Genomic DNA, 16851 nt, shown 5'->3' on the forward strand with positions numbered 1-16851 from the left:
TCTTTAAGGTCCCTGCAATCTGACCAGCACTTCAACTATAGATTCCATATATGTTTTGGACATTTCCTCAGAACAAAAAGCAAAAGTAAATTGTAGCACAGAGTAGACCATTCTGTGACTGAGACACACACACACACACACACACACACACACAGTGCACACTAGTTCCCTTTACTTTCTGTCTCCTGAAAAAAAGAGACAAAGAAAGAAAGAAAGAAAGAAAGAAAGAAAAGAAAAGAAAAGAAAAGAAAAGAAAGAAGCAATTCCAAACAGATATGAGAAAAATCCACGTAATCTGTGGCAATAGTTACCTCAATATCCCTCAAAGTCAGTGCTTCTGAAATTTGAATAAGGTTTAGAAACCTTCTGAAGATATCAAGGACCCAAAAAATGTCCTACTAAAGGGTTCTTGGGAACCCTGGCTTGAGAAACACTGACTTAAAAACTAGAAAAACTTCAAGACTTTACCACTGATAAAATACACTTTTAGAGCATCAATATAAAGTTTACAAATCATGTTGAACTTTCACCGAGACCTATCACAGGAACTCAAGCTTGGGAACCCCATTTAGAACGACTGTGCAAAGCCCCATAATTTCTATCAAACTTGTCAGTTTGCCCTAATTTCTAGGTTAGTATAAGAAATTCTTTAGTTCAAGGAGTCTTTATGAGACACTCCCTAAAATGACCATCTACCTTATCAAGGTTTCCAACTGTCCTACAGAATGTGTCTCACGCCTTCCACGTCCCCCTATGTCCCTCTAAGGGGTCTCCCTGTTGATGTCTGTAATCATCACTTGCATGAAAATGTCTCCCAACCCCCAATACTAACAAAGAAGTGTAAGCCATTTGTGTAGGGCCTCCCCAGGGAAACAAGGTCGTCATCATTCTCCCACAAGCACCATGGGAAGCATCCTGCTAACAGTCATTCTTAGTCAAATTCTCACCATCTGGTGAGGCCAGTTTCCCCCAAACCACTAGAAATGCCCCGAACTACTTTTCTACTTGTGAGGAGGTATTTTCCCTAATTTAAGGCTAATGGCCACATCTGGGTGATAATTAGAAATCCCAAAAATCCCCCGGGGTTGGGGCGGGAGGGAGGGGGGGACCTCTGATTCCAAAAGATCAAAAATTGGGTTTTCCTTCAACCGGAGGTAGGGCCTGAGGGACCACGATAAGAACTGAGGGAAGGTGACACAGAATGACTACTAGTTCCATGTGCACACATTTTTCTAACCTGAGCTTCCATATAAAACTGAAGATAGCACATCCTCCACTATTGAAGGGGGAGGGCAGTTTTTTGGCCTGCACTGCTATTCCGCCATCATTCTACCAGAGTATTCTGAGTCCCCGCAAGGGGAGACAGTGGCCCAAGGTAACCGGCAGCCAACGGCAGCAGTAGGAGGCAGCGCATCACCCCGGACCTACTTGGGCACCGGTCCCCACACAGGTTGTGGCTTCTTCGTGAGCTGAGAAGTCCATTTCATCATCAAGAATCTCTCATCATTTACACCAAGTGGAAAAAAGAACGTGAGGTCAACATTCACTACATTTCTGGAAGACCAAAATCTTAGAAGAGAGTGGGGCAGAAAAATCTCAGGAACTCTAAGGACTACAGACTTATTTTTAGCTTTCAACGGCATTAGCCAGAAAATATACGCTAAGAAGGAATGAACAAGTATGTGTGTAATCATTTAATAATAGCATAAACATACCCTGGGGGAGAGAACAGGAATGACAAAGGGCATCCCAGACAGCTAACCTTGACATCTGTCTCCACTGCTTCTGATAGGCCGACTTTCCAGGGTGCATGGGGACGAGTCTGCACTTCAGCATTTTCCAGATGTTACTGGAGTTGCTCTCTTTCTTTACATCTTACATCTGTTCTAACTGGGAGAGGCTCCTCTTTAATCAGACCACCCCTACTCCCACACCCCTACCCTGGTTCCCAAGGGAGTTCATCTAAAAGTTTTCAAAGCTGTTTCAGAGCAGATAACATTACTGCAATTTTTCACCTCCTCCAAGATAGTTGAAAGCAGCTGAATGCAACTGCTTCAGTTCATCCCCAAACCTGCAATGGCTCAAGAACGGGCCACAAAAATGGGAACAGCCCCGCAGGGGAAAATTTAGTGCTTTGTTCCCAAAGCTTAAGGGGTTACGTGGAAAATCCAAAGGAAATTTGGACTCCAGATAACCACACACCAACTTCAGTCACCTAATCCAGGATGGCAAAGAGCCAGGTCCTTCCCACTCTCATTTTAGAAATCTCAAAAGCTCATTGACATTAATTCCAGAGATCACTGTGGAGCTTCAATGGGGGGGGGAAAAAAATCAGATAACCAGCACAGCAGTTTCTTAATGTAATCTCACAAATCAACACGGGCGCCTTTTGCCTAGAACTCTAAAATTTTTCATAAAAATGGAATGTAAAAAAAAAAAAATAGTAGAAACCTTTCTTATCTGAAACAAGCTGTATTTAAATGGGTATGATGTCGGGAGTGTGCAGAAGCATGCCAGCCTGAAATAAAACTTGAATCAGGAAAAATGATTCTTCGTCTCTCCAGACTATCCCTGCCTCTCACTTCCATTTTATCTCAATATTCTCATGGTCCTCCTACCCTGCCGTCTCTAAAACATACTACTCAGAAGCAAAGGGGATGCTCATTCCTTTGATGTGAGTATCAGCTGATGTGATGCCTGTCTCAGGAGCTCTGTGCAAGGCTTGATGGTTTCATTCATTACTGGAACAGGTGGGAGAGAGATCCTGCAGAGCAAGAGGGTCCAATGTCCCTAAAAGGCCAGCATATGGGCAGCCGGTAAGGCTAGCAGGGAAATAAGCCAGTTACTAAGCTGCTTTCCACCCCTCTACCCTCAGGCCATTTGGGATTAAATATCAGACTGTGGGCAGAAGAAAATCACGTTTGAGGTTGTGGCGGGGGTGGGTGGGGGCGCTGCTGTGGCATCTTCAGGACTCTGCTATATGTAGAGGGGATGACCAGTTCTCTGAGGACTGCAGGGAGAGGAACAGGCAGCTTACCTATGGCATCTGGGATTCCTATTTTAGGAAAGTGACCTCTTAGCATTCAGCAGGCAGTCAGCAACTTGAAACTTCACAGCCCAGAGGCGATCACAGAGAAGGCCCCACAACCCCATCCTCTACCAGATCAAGCCGGTACGTGCAGAAGGGATGTTTGCTCACTTTCTGGTAGAAGACTGTTAGGATAGTATTCAAATGCTTCATTTATTTAACCACTATCCCTAATTGTGAGGCACAGAGAGGTTGGACAATTTGCATGACACCACACAACAATTCGGGGGACCAGAAATCTGGCTCCAGAGCGTAAGCTGTGGCCTACACCCCACAACAGGCTGCCTCCCCCAGCTGGAAGATGCACCCAGAGGAGACAGCTCGGCACACCGGAGCCCATCACTCTCACCACGATTTATCCCCAGGCTCTTCCACGTGCAATGAGCAAAGAAAGGAAGCATCAACTGGTTGCAGCAAGAATTTCTGTAGGAAATACGAGTAAGGGATCCACATTCCTTGTAGCTCCAAACCTCAGTTTCTGCAGCCGTACAGTGGTGGGAACGGCAGCGTCTCCCCTCAGGAGCTGGTGTGAACACTGAATGCAACGGCACCTGTGCGACACTGCACCGAGGGCTGGTACACACTCAGCCCCCTCTCCACCTGCCAGAGGTCCCTGGTGAAGTCCAAGTGGAAGACTCCAGGTGTGGGTTAGGAACCCCCAAGGGAAGCCACCTGAGTGTCTGCGAGCAGCAGAAAGGGAGGTCAGGGACAGAGTTGAAGTTAAACTCAGAGAGCCACTGGATGAGCAGGCAGGTTAGGGGACCTCCGGCAGAGAAGTTTCAATCAAAAGGGGGTGAAGGGAGTATGCAGAGACACCAAGGCCAAGGTCAGAAAAATCTGCTTCTGAGGGAATCCAGGGATCAGAAACTAACAAGGGAGCTTCCTCCAGCATCCCTGGGGCAGACTGAAAATCTTAAAAACAAAACAGGGGCACCTGGGTGGCTCAGTGGGTTAGGCACCCAACTCTTCACTTCAGCTCAGATCATGGTCTTGTGGTTTGTGAGTTCGAGCCCCATGTCAGGCCCTGCGTTGACAACGCAGAGCCTGCTTGGGATTCTCTGTCTCCTCTCTCTCTCCTCTCTCCTCTCTCTCTCTCAAAATAAATACATAAGCTTTAAAAAAAATAAAAACAAAACACCCATCCCTCAACTAAAGCCAGGGTCTGGGTCTAGAGAAAAAGCTTAGGAACTAGAAAGATATGGAAGGGGAGGAGCATCCAAATAGCCAATTCATGCTCTAAACCAATACAAACTTGCCCGTGTCCACAAAGTAGGTACTGTTAAAATATTACCACACTCTGCTAGCGTGTGGTATGCATGACTGTGTGCCTGAAGGATGCATAGGAATTGTAACCCTTGGGTGAACTCAACAATTCAAAAAAGGGGAAAAAGAAAAAAAGAGCGGGGCTGATCTGTGTCCTTCAAGGAAGGTGGGTGATGGACTCCGAGGCAACCACAGAGAGAGGGCCTCTTCTTTCTGAAGCTGTGTGGACCCAAAAGGCCCCCTAAATCAACTGTGTGCAGGAACTAGGGATGGCAACCACTGAATTCTCCAGCCCCAACACCATTACCCAGAAGAGCCTTCTCCAAAACATCCAGTGCAGGCCATTATATCCTTGAGAATTTTAGGGACAGTCTCAGTCTCAGTCCAGAGAGAGGGCAAGTAGCTAGGTAGCAACTAGGAAGGTGGCAAGGTAGGTAGCAAGGGCAGGTAGCAGGTAGCAAGGTGGCCACCCTGCAGTTGTGGGAGGCGCTAAGGGCCCGCCCCCTCCCTGCCTTGCTCCATCCAGAGGACAGGTGAAGAGAATGACTGTTCTGGGGGCCTCCAGAAGCACTTCCTGCCTTCCTCACTTCCCGGGCCTTGCTCATCCCCAGGAAAACTCCCCTGGTTCCAAACCCTATCTATTCTGTTCTGCAAAGGCTCGTCCCAGGATGAGAACCAGACCCAACACACCGACTGAGCTCACATGATCCCTCTGTCTGCAGCCAGGTAAGCCCTGGGGAGCTGGGCTGGCAACACAGTGGACCCTTCCCCAAATCACTGCCACAGGCCTCAGAGCTGATACACGATGGCTCGTACGTCACAACCTATGCAAAACTGAAGCTGTCCAGGAGAGAGAACATCAGAATGAGCTATGCAACGTTAACCTCAATACAGTCCACACAACTGACTTCTGCAGAGTAACCGAGGAACCAATCCTTAGAAGAACCACGAAGATTTGGCTTGATCCACGGCAAAGTCTTGAAAAGACAAACCGTCACCCTGCCTCCCTTAGGATTCTACTGGAGAAAACAACATTGATGTGCGACAAACAAAAACATCTCCTCTTTTTCTAAGACTGTTTGCTACGAAGCGCACTACCAAAATAAGGCGCGTGGGGGAGGGTGGTATGTGTGACATTTTTGCTGATTTCCAAAAAATAAAAAATAAATGAGAAGGTGATGAATATAGCTAATTCCTGAGACGTTACCACTGAAATTTTATATAAGCACAAGCCTTTTGGCTACATAATATTAATATTGTAGTGAGTAAAAATGACTTAGCTGATCACATTAAAAATTAATCTGTGTTGCACTGGAAGTTTTTCTCAATAGTCCAAATTGCACCAAAGCGTCAGCACCCAAAGAGAAAAGCCAAAACTCTATGTTAGGGGCCTAGGAAAGCTTTAATGTAATGTAAATTGAACACTGAAAATTTACATTCCTGGGTAATGTGTGTTACTGGGTATTTCCACTGAGAAGTATGAGACCATTAGGACTGTTTTATCATTCCAACCAAAAGGAACGTGGAAGAAATATGTGTCTCCCAACTACAGCTGAAGGAAGCTGTGCCTGCTTGCTAAGCTGCCATCGCCCCGCCCCATATTCCCAGGGAAATGCATGTGGCAACAGGTGAACCAGCCGCCGCTTGGGCATCTTACAGGAACCAAACCCTCTCCTGCCTCTATCTTCATTTACAGTTACTGCCAGACCACGCATTTCACAGGATGGTGATGTCAAAATAAAATTTTTAAATCCTTTTATTTCCTCCTCCTGAGTGCACACATTCCTTCGATATTCATACATTTGGCATCCCCATCAACACCTCACATCTCCCTAAACAAACACCACTTGCGAATTTCCCCCTGTGGCCCCTAAGGAGCCTACTTCAGAATAATGTGAATTGAAAGGAGTATTTCCAGGTGCTACCTCTAAAGCCGGGCACTCCAAGGGATTTCCCACACCAGAGAATCTTGGTTTTCTAGATTTTAGCACATATTCCACCTGAATCAAGTTGGGGTGGTTTTGTTCGTTCTGTTCTAACAGAGCAGCAGCTATGCCCAAACCCCTTCAGGAACCTCCATCTAGCCTTACCTCTTGGTATCTGGCATGCGGCCAGGCAGCTACCATGTCTCACTCTTAACTCTCCGGATCCTAAATCTGTCTCCTGAGGTCCCAAATTTAGCATGGCGACTTGCTCGGCATGAAAAGAATTGGAACAACTCATTGGCAACCTGGATCATTTTTCGGTTCCCGCCCACCTCCCCAACAGAGAGGCAATTTTAGTAATCTCAAAAAAGAGAAGAAATGGATCGGGCTCAATTCACAGCAACTACACTGATCAATACATCAACTGGAAATCACTTATTGGATGAGGGAAAAAACAATCGGATCGCATCGGATGATGACTTCATAAATGGTTATATTGGCATCGAAAATCTCTACGGCAGCTAGTCACCACATCATAAAGCGTGGGGGTGAAGGGGAAGCAAGCCCCTGGTTTAGCCAGAAACAAAAGCCAGCGTGTCAGATCTAAACACCCACTGACGGTACTTTCTGCCCGGAGCTCGCACTGAGCTGCACAAGTGTGCGTGCCGCTCAGCCACGGGGATCAATGCTTCATTGTGAGCCCGCGGGCTCGGCAGAAACTCAACAGGCCACTGTGTGTTTCCCAGCAAGATCCCTTAAAGGATAAAAACCACTGATTCTGAACCAGGGGAGCAGGAGGTTTGTCCATTTTAAAGCCGAAGCTACTAACGGGCAGTAGAAATAAATAGAGCCGGAGGAACAGAGAGAATGGGTAGATTTCATACAGACCGTCCTACAGCCAAGCAGGGAGGGAGAGGGAACTCTGAGGTTCTGCCCTGCTCAGGGCCCGTCCAGCAGACTCTCCAGAGCTCACTGATTCCCATCAAGGCTGGGAGCAAAAGCCAGTGCCAGACAGCCAAAGGCCTGGCAGATGTTAACAGGCAGGAGCCCCCAGCAAAAGTTAGCTCAACAGTCAACCAGACACATCCAGAAAGATGCCAAGCGATTCTCCTATATATTGGAGCAGCGAGAAGGTATTTTCGGAGTTTTGTGGTGGATTGAGACTAAACAAATTCTACAGTTAAGGGAAACTCCAGTTATTTCTTTACCATAAAGTTAAAAGTCAACAAAGATCATAAAAATCATTCCAAAGAAATCGTTCTTAAATATTCTCCTAATACCTTATCATTTTCTCCTGATATGTTTAATGTCAAATATTGATGTATATATTTAAACTCACTGAAGCGTTAACAAGCATTTTTTTATTCCAACAAGTTCATTTGAAGGTGCCAAGGTCACAGTACAAGGGGAAATGGGGCTAACTGAATAACAGTATCATTTAACATTTATACAGTGCCTAATAGTTTATACAGTGCTTTTTGCAGAAGCTTTGTCACACATTTCCCAGATAACCCAAACATCTAATGTTCAGCTCAACCTAAGCCAATAAAGCCTTTCTCCAAAGCTTCTCACTGGCTTTCTTTTGATTTTTTCCCCCTTTATTAGTTCCCTCTTCAAAGTCCTTTTACTGGGGAAGACTGAAAATCAAGTTCCTAAAGGTAGAGTAACTTGCTCGTGGTCCTATCGCCATATTCATGGTGGAAACTAGGACATGAAGCCCCTCTCCCCAGCCCTGACGTGCAGCCACCTCTCTGCAGCTCCGACAGTCTTTGAAAGCAAACTCTGAAGGTGGCCACCAGGAGTATACTGCTGTCTCTGCTACCAACTAGAAAAGCAGACGTTAGCAAGTTACTGAACCAACCCACATGTCTGTCACCTCATCAGGGAAAACAGGGATACTGGTAGAACCTTTCTCCCAGGGCAGTGCAAGCTGGTGCATATCACAGTACTTAGCACGACACGGCAAGGGCTCAAAAACTCTTCTGTTTCTGTAATTGTTATTATTCTCTCTCCCTCAACTGTGAAAATTTCAGGGCAGCAACCAGATTACCAAAATTACAAATAGCTTAGGAAACTGGTATAATGCAACAACACGTGATCATGTCAACACTTATCACCCAGTATGTTCTAGGCTGATTAATGGCCACCCAAAGATAGCAAATCCTAAACCCTGGACCTTGTAAATATTGCCTTGCTTGAAAAAAAGGGTCTTTTCTGATATAATTAAAGATCTTGAGATGGAAACATAACTAGATTGTTCAGGTGGGCCCTATATCCAATAATGAGGCTCCTTAAGAGCGATTCGCAGGGGAGAAGAAACACAGAAGAGGAGGCCGGGTGAAGAGGCAGGGGCAGGGACAGGAGTGATGCCAAGCCAAGGACTGTCACAGCACAGAGCGAGGGGACAGGCCTGGATGAAACAGCCCGTCCTCCAGGGCCTCTGGAAGGAGCGTGACCCTGCTGAATTGAGGCAGCCACCTCGAACTCAGACCTCTGGCCTCCAGAACCAAGAGAATAAGTTTCTGTTGTCTCAAATCACCAAATTTGTGGGAATTTGTCACAAGAGCCTCGGGAAACTAACACACCCAAGAATACACAGTGATTTGTTTAGCAAGAAGTAAAAGGGGGGGAAGAGAAATTTCCACAATGAGAATTATACTTCTTGCAGAAAATGCCAAGGGGGAGGAAGAGTTGATTGCAATGTGGGCCCAAGATCTGTAAAGCCATGTACAACCTCTACAGTCCTGGAAAATGATCATTTGGCCACTCCGGGCAGTTTTTTCGAAGAGGGAGGAATGTGACATCTGTTCCCTTGCAAGGCAGAGCCACGTAACTCAGGAGTAGAGGCTCTGTCGATGCAGAGGGGCTCTTCACGGCTCCCCTCCTGTGGACGACTACTGCCTTTTCCAGATGTGCAGTTAGGCTCTGGTTCCTGGGATGAGCTCATTCCTAGGCAAGCCGTGCTCACTGCAGATGGAGGTACAGTTTTCTCTGAGGCAGCACCAGGAGGCCCCGGGAGAGTCAAGTGCAGCCTGTGGAAGCTGCAGGCACCTGTCAGGGGAGCAGGAGGAGCATCCTGAGTGTAGACACAGTGTACCTGGCCGGCAGCTGCCACAGGTGCTCAGCCCTGCAGCTTATGAGGGCCCAGAGGAAGGGCAGGGCTTGGCACGGAGACTGCTTTAGGAACAAGGGAATTAATGTCCTTTAGAGAGGCTCCAAGGGGGTCCTGAAGACATGTGTTCTACAGCCACAGGCTGCTAAGGTCTGACCGTGGTCAAGCCAGGAACGGTATTTGCATCTGAAACAACATTAGAGACCATCAGGAAGACAATGCGTGACCTTTGCTGCATGCTTCTTACTTAACAGTCCATGTCCTGAGTCCTACATACTCATTATTTCATTTGATCCTCGCCATGGACAGTGAGGTGGCCACTATTCTCCCACAATGCATGGGAGGAGTCTAAGGGCCAGAGAGGTTAAGTAACTTACCCTTCATCAAACAGCTAGAAGGGAGGAACCAGGTTTTAAACCCAGGCACTCAAGCCCCGAAGTCCTGCTTTTGGCCACTGCGACAAATGTCAAAGGGGACAGGAGATGTGGCTAAAGCACAACGTGAACACAGATGAGAGGGTGGCTGATATCACACCCACGTATGGTGTATCTTGGGAGAAAAGTACAGTACAGAGAAGCAGTGACATGAAATTAGACTGTGGACGGGGAGGTGATGGCCAGGAGGGAGGTGGGTGAACCTCACACCAGAACTTGGGTGAGAGAACAGGCTGAGAGGTGGAAGCCAAAGGCACATCAGGGACAGCACAGCCATCTTTCGGAGTGCCCTGTGAAATTCAGCAAAGGAGGCCAAACCAACCTTGGACCACAAAAAGGCCTTTGCTTTCTCTTAAGAGGGCTTTAAGAGCACCTGAAATGCTTTTTCTTTTTAATTGCAGATTTCTAGGTCCCATTCCAGCATCCTGAATCAAAACTGTTCAGCATGGCCCAGCTCTCCGTGCTTCAGCTATCCCCACCCCCACCAGAGGATACTGTGAACCCTAAGGTTGGAGAAACTCAACTGTGGCAAATGGGACCACTGTAGCCATGGTCCAGGCACAGGATGGAAGGGCCCGCATTAAACAGTGGAATTTCCATATTGCACTGCTTATTAAACTTGCAGTTGTACAAACTGCAGAATCATTTGAGACTAAGTAGGCTTGCATTAATTCTCCTAGTACAATCTACGCTCTATAACACGTCAGCTCTTAATTACACGTTCGATCTGCCTAGGAGTAGAGCCATTTTTTTTTATTTCAAGTTTGAACACTGCCCTGTGGCAATTAAAAATATGTATCTTGGTACTGGCACAAGAACAGACACTCAGATCAATGGAACAGAATAGAGAACCCAGAAATGGGCCCACAAACATATGGTCAACTAATCTTTGACAAAGCAGGAAAGAATATCCAATGGAATAAAGACAGTCTCTTCAGCAAGTGATGCTGGGAAAAAATGGACGGGGACATGCAGAAAAATGAACCTGGACCACTTTCTTACACCATACACAAAAATAAACTCAAAGTGGATGAAAGACCTCAATGTAAGACAGGAAGCCATCAAAATCCTCAAGGAGAAAGCAGGCAAAAACCTCTTTGATCTTGCCCGCAGCAATTTCTTACTCAACACGTCTCCGGAGGCAAGCGAAACAAAAGCAAAAATGAACTACTGGGACCTCATCAAAATAAAAAGCTTCTGCACAGCAAAGGAAACAATCAGCAAAACTAAAAGGCAACCGACAGAATGGGAGAAGATATTTGCCAACGACATATCAGATAAGGGGTTAGTATCCAAAATCTATAAAGAACTTATCAAACTCAACACCCAAAAAATAAATAATCCAGTGAAGAAATGGGCAAAAGACATGAATAGACACTTCCTCAAAGAAGACATCCAGATGGCCAACCGACACATGAAAAAATGCTCCACTTCACTCATCATCAGGGAAATACAAATCAAAACCACAATGAGATACCACCTCACACCTGTCAGAATGGCTAACATTAACAACTCAGGCAACAACAGATGTTGGCGAGGATGCGGAGAAAGAGGATCTCTTTTGCACTGCTGGTGGGAATGCAAGCTGGTGCAGCCACTCTGGAAAACAGTCTGGAGGTTCCTCAAAAAATTAAAAATAGAACTACCCTATGACCCAGCAACTGCACTACTAGGCATTTATCCAAGGGATACAGGTGTGCTGTTTCGAAGGGACACATGCACCCCAATGTTTATAGCAGCACTATCAACAATAGCCAAAGCATGGAAAGAGCCCAAATGTCCATCGATGGATGAATGGATAAAGAAGATGTGGCATGTATATACAATGGAGTATTACTCGGCAATCAAAAAGAATGAAATCTTGCCAGTTGCAACTACGTGGATGTAACTGGAGGGTATTATGCTAAGTGAAATTAGTCAGAGAAAGACAAAAATCATATGACTTCACTCATACGAGGACTTTAATAGACAAAACAGATGAACATAAGGGAAGGGAAACAAAAAGTAATATAAAAACAGGGAGGGGGACAAAACATAAGAGACTCTTAAATATGGAGAACAGAGGGTTACTAGAGGGGTTGTGGGTGGGGGGATGGGCTAAATGGGTAAGGGACATCCAGGAATCTACTTCTGAAATCATTGTTGCACTATATGCTAACTGATTTAAATGTAAATTTTTAAAAATGGAAAATTAAATTGAAAATATAAAAATGAAATAATATAAAAACATGGAGGGGGACAAAACCTAAGAGACTCTTAAATATGGAGAACAAACACAGGGTTGCTGGAGAGGGTATGGAAGGGTGGATGGGCTAAATGGTAAGGGGCACTAAGGAATCTACTCCTAAAATCATTGTTGCACTATATGCTAACTAATTTGGATGTAAATTTAAAAAAATAAAAAATAAGACAAGTTAATACATAAATAAATAAATAAATAAATAAATAAATGTATCTTAGCTAGATCTCAAAATAAAACACAATGAGTACATCTAATTTGCTAATTAAGGCATCAAAGTTCTTTTTTCCTCAACAGCTCTTAACAAAACTTAATAGCAGCAGAAGAATGACCTCCCTCAACAATAGCTGAGTTAAACTCCTCAGGTTGCAACCAAGAAACTCTAAACACTTGATTAAACTACACAAGGTATGGAAGGCCACTGCATTTTGGAATGGCAAAAATTAGAACGAGCAGAATATTTTTATTTGGTCTAAAATTTGGGAACACTTTAACATGTACAGAGTTCCAACAAATCAAGTGTCCCTACAAGGAATATAAGGTTTATATCCTTAAGGAATAAGACTTTACTGCTAAGTAAGTATGTATAAATCACATTAAATTAGCTACTGTGCCAAGGGACACATGGTTGCTTATTTACTCTTCTATGCTGCTTTAAAACAAAACAAAACAAAAGAAAGAAAGAAAGAAAGAAGAAAGAAAACATTCAAAATTGGATTTTCAGGCCAAAAAGCCATTCATCATCATCAACAACAACAACAACAACAACAACAAAACCACTAAGATAACACAATGTTTAGCAGAAAAAAAATCTAACACGAGGCAAAGGTTGAATAAGCAAAAAACACTTCTCCCAAGAAAGTGCTGACATCAACAATGCTATTAATACAGCAAAACTCAACAATGGCTGGGAACCCTATTATAAAAGGACACAAGATTAGCACTATTTTATATCCGCTTAAAAGATAATGTTACTTAATTCTGGAAAATTCTGAGTACCTAATTTCTTCCCGCCTCACACCAAAGAACTAAGCAACTGAATTGAGCATATAGTGGATGATCCATAAACACACGTAGACATGATCAGTAGAGATAATCTAATGAATACCACACACATTTATCTTAACTTCAGAATTATGCTTTGTGTTCATTCCTATGAAAGTATGTGTAAGTTCAAATACAATCACAAGCACTTAAGTCAGACTTCAGTTAGTTAAACATAAGATCATAATTTGGAACCACACTGTTTACCAGAAGATATTACTTAGCTGTCAATAATAAACATTTTGGATTTTGGGAAAGCAAAGATTTTTCTGGGTAATTGTGGGCTCAAACACAAGAAATGCCAACCAACCTATATATTCTGATTAAGTTCAAAAGGATTTAATTTTGTTTTAGTTTTATATAAGTAGAATTTTTAAAAAGAGGAGCCTTTGTCTCATTGAAGAGTCTGATCTAATGTTGTATCTAAAATTTCTTGTTAATTTCAAAAGGGCTCATTGTATAAAGGCCATCTTCAAAATGTAAAATACCCCATTTTGAGAAATGCAATGCATGGTTCCAGGTTTTGAGCATTTCGGTATGCATTAATACTGGTATGTGTTTATTATAAATACTCTTGACACATAATCCTAAAGTAGCCATATCTGGACAGTTTTAGGGAAGAAACATTTCTCCCACCATCACCTTTTTATTATTTGCAAATCTGCATTGTTTTTTAAATAGTGTAGTTTCTGAAATCTTTGCAGAAAATCTAGTGCTTATGTACACCTAAACCAGCATTTTATAAAACATCTGTAATACAGGCTAATACTAGAAACTTGAATTATGCATCATCTAGGCCCACCGGACACACTGTAATCCACTGATGGTCCTCCCCTTCCTGTCTGGCCACTGCAGTGTAGCGGAGAAAGGACTGGGAGAGGAAGCCGGAAATGTGAGCACAAAAAAATAACCCTCTAAGAAACTTCAGATGACCTCTGTGTTATGACAGCAGCCAGTGCCCTGCGTCTAATTTCATCCTACCTGCACTGTCCCACCAAAAAAGCCTAACAACCGACTAGAGTAACTCATTAGTCTGCCCATTTGGGACAAAAATTACCTCCAATTACAATAATCATAGGAGGGATGAAGAAATGATTAGCATCCACATCTGAGACAGAGGAAATGGCCAAGAAAGGAAAGACAGCTTCCTGCCAGCCCACTTCACGCCTCTCCATCAGTGACCCCAGGCCTCTGCTACTGACCACAAAGCAGTTCTTCACCCTCCCTTGACCACACATGCACACAATTCAGTTTCTCTGTGTTAAGAAAACCTATGAATCCAGGGCACCTGGGTGGCTCAGTCAGTTAAGCATCCAACTCTTGGTTTTAGCTCAGGGCATCGTCTCACAGTTTCATGAGTTTGAGCCTCACGTTGGGCTCTGTGCTGGAGCCTGCTTGGGATTCTCTTTCTCTCCCTCCCCCTCTGCCCCTCCCCAACTCTCATGTCTCTCTCTCTCTCAAAACAAATAAAACTTGGGGCGCCTGGGTGGCGCAGTCGGTTAAGCATCCGACTTCAGCCAGGTCACGATCTCGCGGTCCGTGAGTTCGAGCCCCGCGTCAGGCTCTGGGCTGATGGCTCGGAGCCTGGAGCCTGTTTCCGATTCTATGTCTCCCTCTCTCTCTGCCCCTCCCCCGTTCATGCTCTGTCTCTCTCTGTCCCAAAAATAAATAAAAAACGTTGAGAAAAAAAAAAAAAAAAAATTTAAAAAAAAAAAAAAAAAAACAAATAAAACTTAAAAAAAGAAAGAAAAGAAAATGCTATGAATTAAAATATAAATGAAAAAAACAGGGGAAAATACAGTTGACTCTAACAACAGGAGACGTGGGGTGCTGACACCCTCCCAGGCAGTCGAGAATCATGTATAACTTTCAACATCCCAACAACTTAACTACAAGCCTTGCTAATAGCGTAAACAAGTTGAGTAACAGATATTGTGTGTATTACATGTATTATATACTATATTCTTACAACAAAGGAGGCTAGAGAAAAATTGTTAATAAGGAAATCATAAGCAAAAGAAAATACATTTACAGTACTGAACGGTATTCATCAAAAACTCTGTGTATAAGTAACCCCACACAGTTCGAACCCAAGTTGTTCAAGGGCCAAATGTACTTTGTAGAGGAAGGTAAGTGACATTCCAGAAAGAATTTTAACAAAACAATAAGATGATGACACCAGTAGAAAAAAAACCAAAGGACAAGTCAATAAATAAACACAAGTGGCCAATAAACCTTACCAATATTTTTTTCAAATACATTTCCAAAGAACGCCATCTTTTGGCAAACATTTGGCAAAGACTAAAATACTTCTGGGGTGTTTTGGGGCTGTGAAGAGAAGGGGAAACAACCTTTCTGGAGGACAGAATACATGAATGTATTATGAATACTATGAATACATTAATGGTCACTATCCCATGTAAAAAATAAGGCACGTGCAAAGAGTAGACATGTGTACAAAAATGTTAACCACAGCACAAGTTACCATTATACATAATATCTGTAGCTTGGAAACAATATTCAGCTCACAAAAAAACTGTGTCACAAGCATGTTCTTCTCTAGCAAGGAGGATTAGGCAGCTAAGGAAATATGCTCTCAATTGTCTTCTTACATTTTATGGATGAAGGAAAATACAGTTTAAGATTATTTACGGTTAATTTAATTTAAGGTAACAATTTAAGACTAAGTTTAAAAAAGAAAAAGATGGAATTCTATATACAGGACTTACAGTTTTTTAAACACGCATGAATTACAAATAAACAGGAAATAGACTGAAGTATAGTAATGATGAGTGGCAGCATGATAAACTTTTCTTCTTTATATTGTTACTATTCTCCAAACTGTCTCCATGAAAAAAAAATAATATTTTTTTTTAAAAATGAGCTTAAGGAAGAAACTATACAATAAATAAAGAGTAAAAAATAAACTGTAAAGAAGTGTTTCTACTAAAATCTTCCTAGAAGATTTGAATTCAAAATATATGCCCAAATTCATTTAAAAGGTTATCTGTACAAGGCATTTCTGCTAAAGAGGTTTTAGGATAAAAAGGAAGCTACACAATGCTGTAACTTAGGAAACTCACTTATCAGAGAAATGAGTGTCTGACAGGCCCCATATCCATTGGGGACACAGAATGACCAAGTTTAACTTAAAACAACTAAATTATAAACTAGGCACCTGAATGGCAAGAACCTTCACTGGACTGATTAAGGAACACCCTCCTACTTAATTGGCGAGAGGACATAACACCTTGAAAAAAGTTTATGGATAGAAAAAAACACAGTTACCTCCAAAATAAATTAGGTCATTGTCTAAAAATGGCAAATGAGATTTTAACTGAGCAACATTTACCAGCAGTTTCTTTTTTTTTTTTTTTTTTTTTAACAAACTCACCCACATTAATCAAGTTTATATATTTAGTCCCAATTTGGGGCTAAATATTCACTGAAAATGCATTCAATAACGAGAAACCTAGAAAGAACATATAATATTTTTTTAAGTAACTCTAAAACTAATTTATTACATTTCAATTTGCCTTGTTCACTTTTGGGTCTCCATTTCAATATCTTTAATCCTTTTAAAAGTAAAAAAGTTGATTTTGGCATTTTACCATGTATTTATTCTCCTAGTCTCTATCAAACAGACAACTGGGGGGAAATTTTTCTGTGATATTTTCTTTGATGCATTCTCATTATGGCAATAAGAATAATCATCCCAAAAGTCACTTTTTCAATGAAGCCTTCCC

General features: G+C 42.9%; 1 protein-coding gene across 5 annotated transcripts in view; it reads right to left on the reverse strand.

Moving 5' to 3' along the window:
- PTPRM (protein tyrosine phosphatase receptor type M) overlaps positions 1–16851 on the reverse strand; it is a 791703-nt gene that overhangs the window by 744801 nt on the left and 30051 nt on the right. The gene's annotated exons all lie outside the window — the stretch shown is intronic.

This window comes from Panthera pardus, unplaced genomic scaffold, assembly GCF_024362965.1.
Source record: "Panthera pardus isolate Hobbes unplaced genomic scaffold, ASM2436296v1 HiC_scaffold_15, whole genome shotgun sequence".
Lineage (NCBI taxonomy): Eukaryota > Metazoa > Chordata > Mammalia > Carnivora > Felidae > Panthera > Panthera pardus.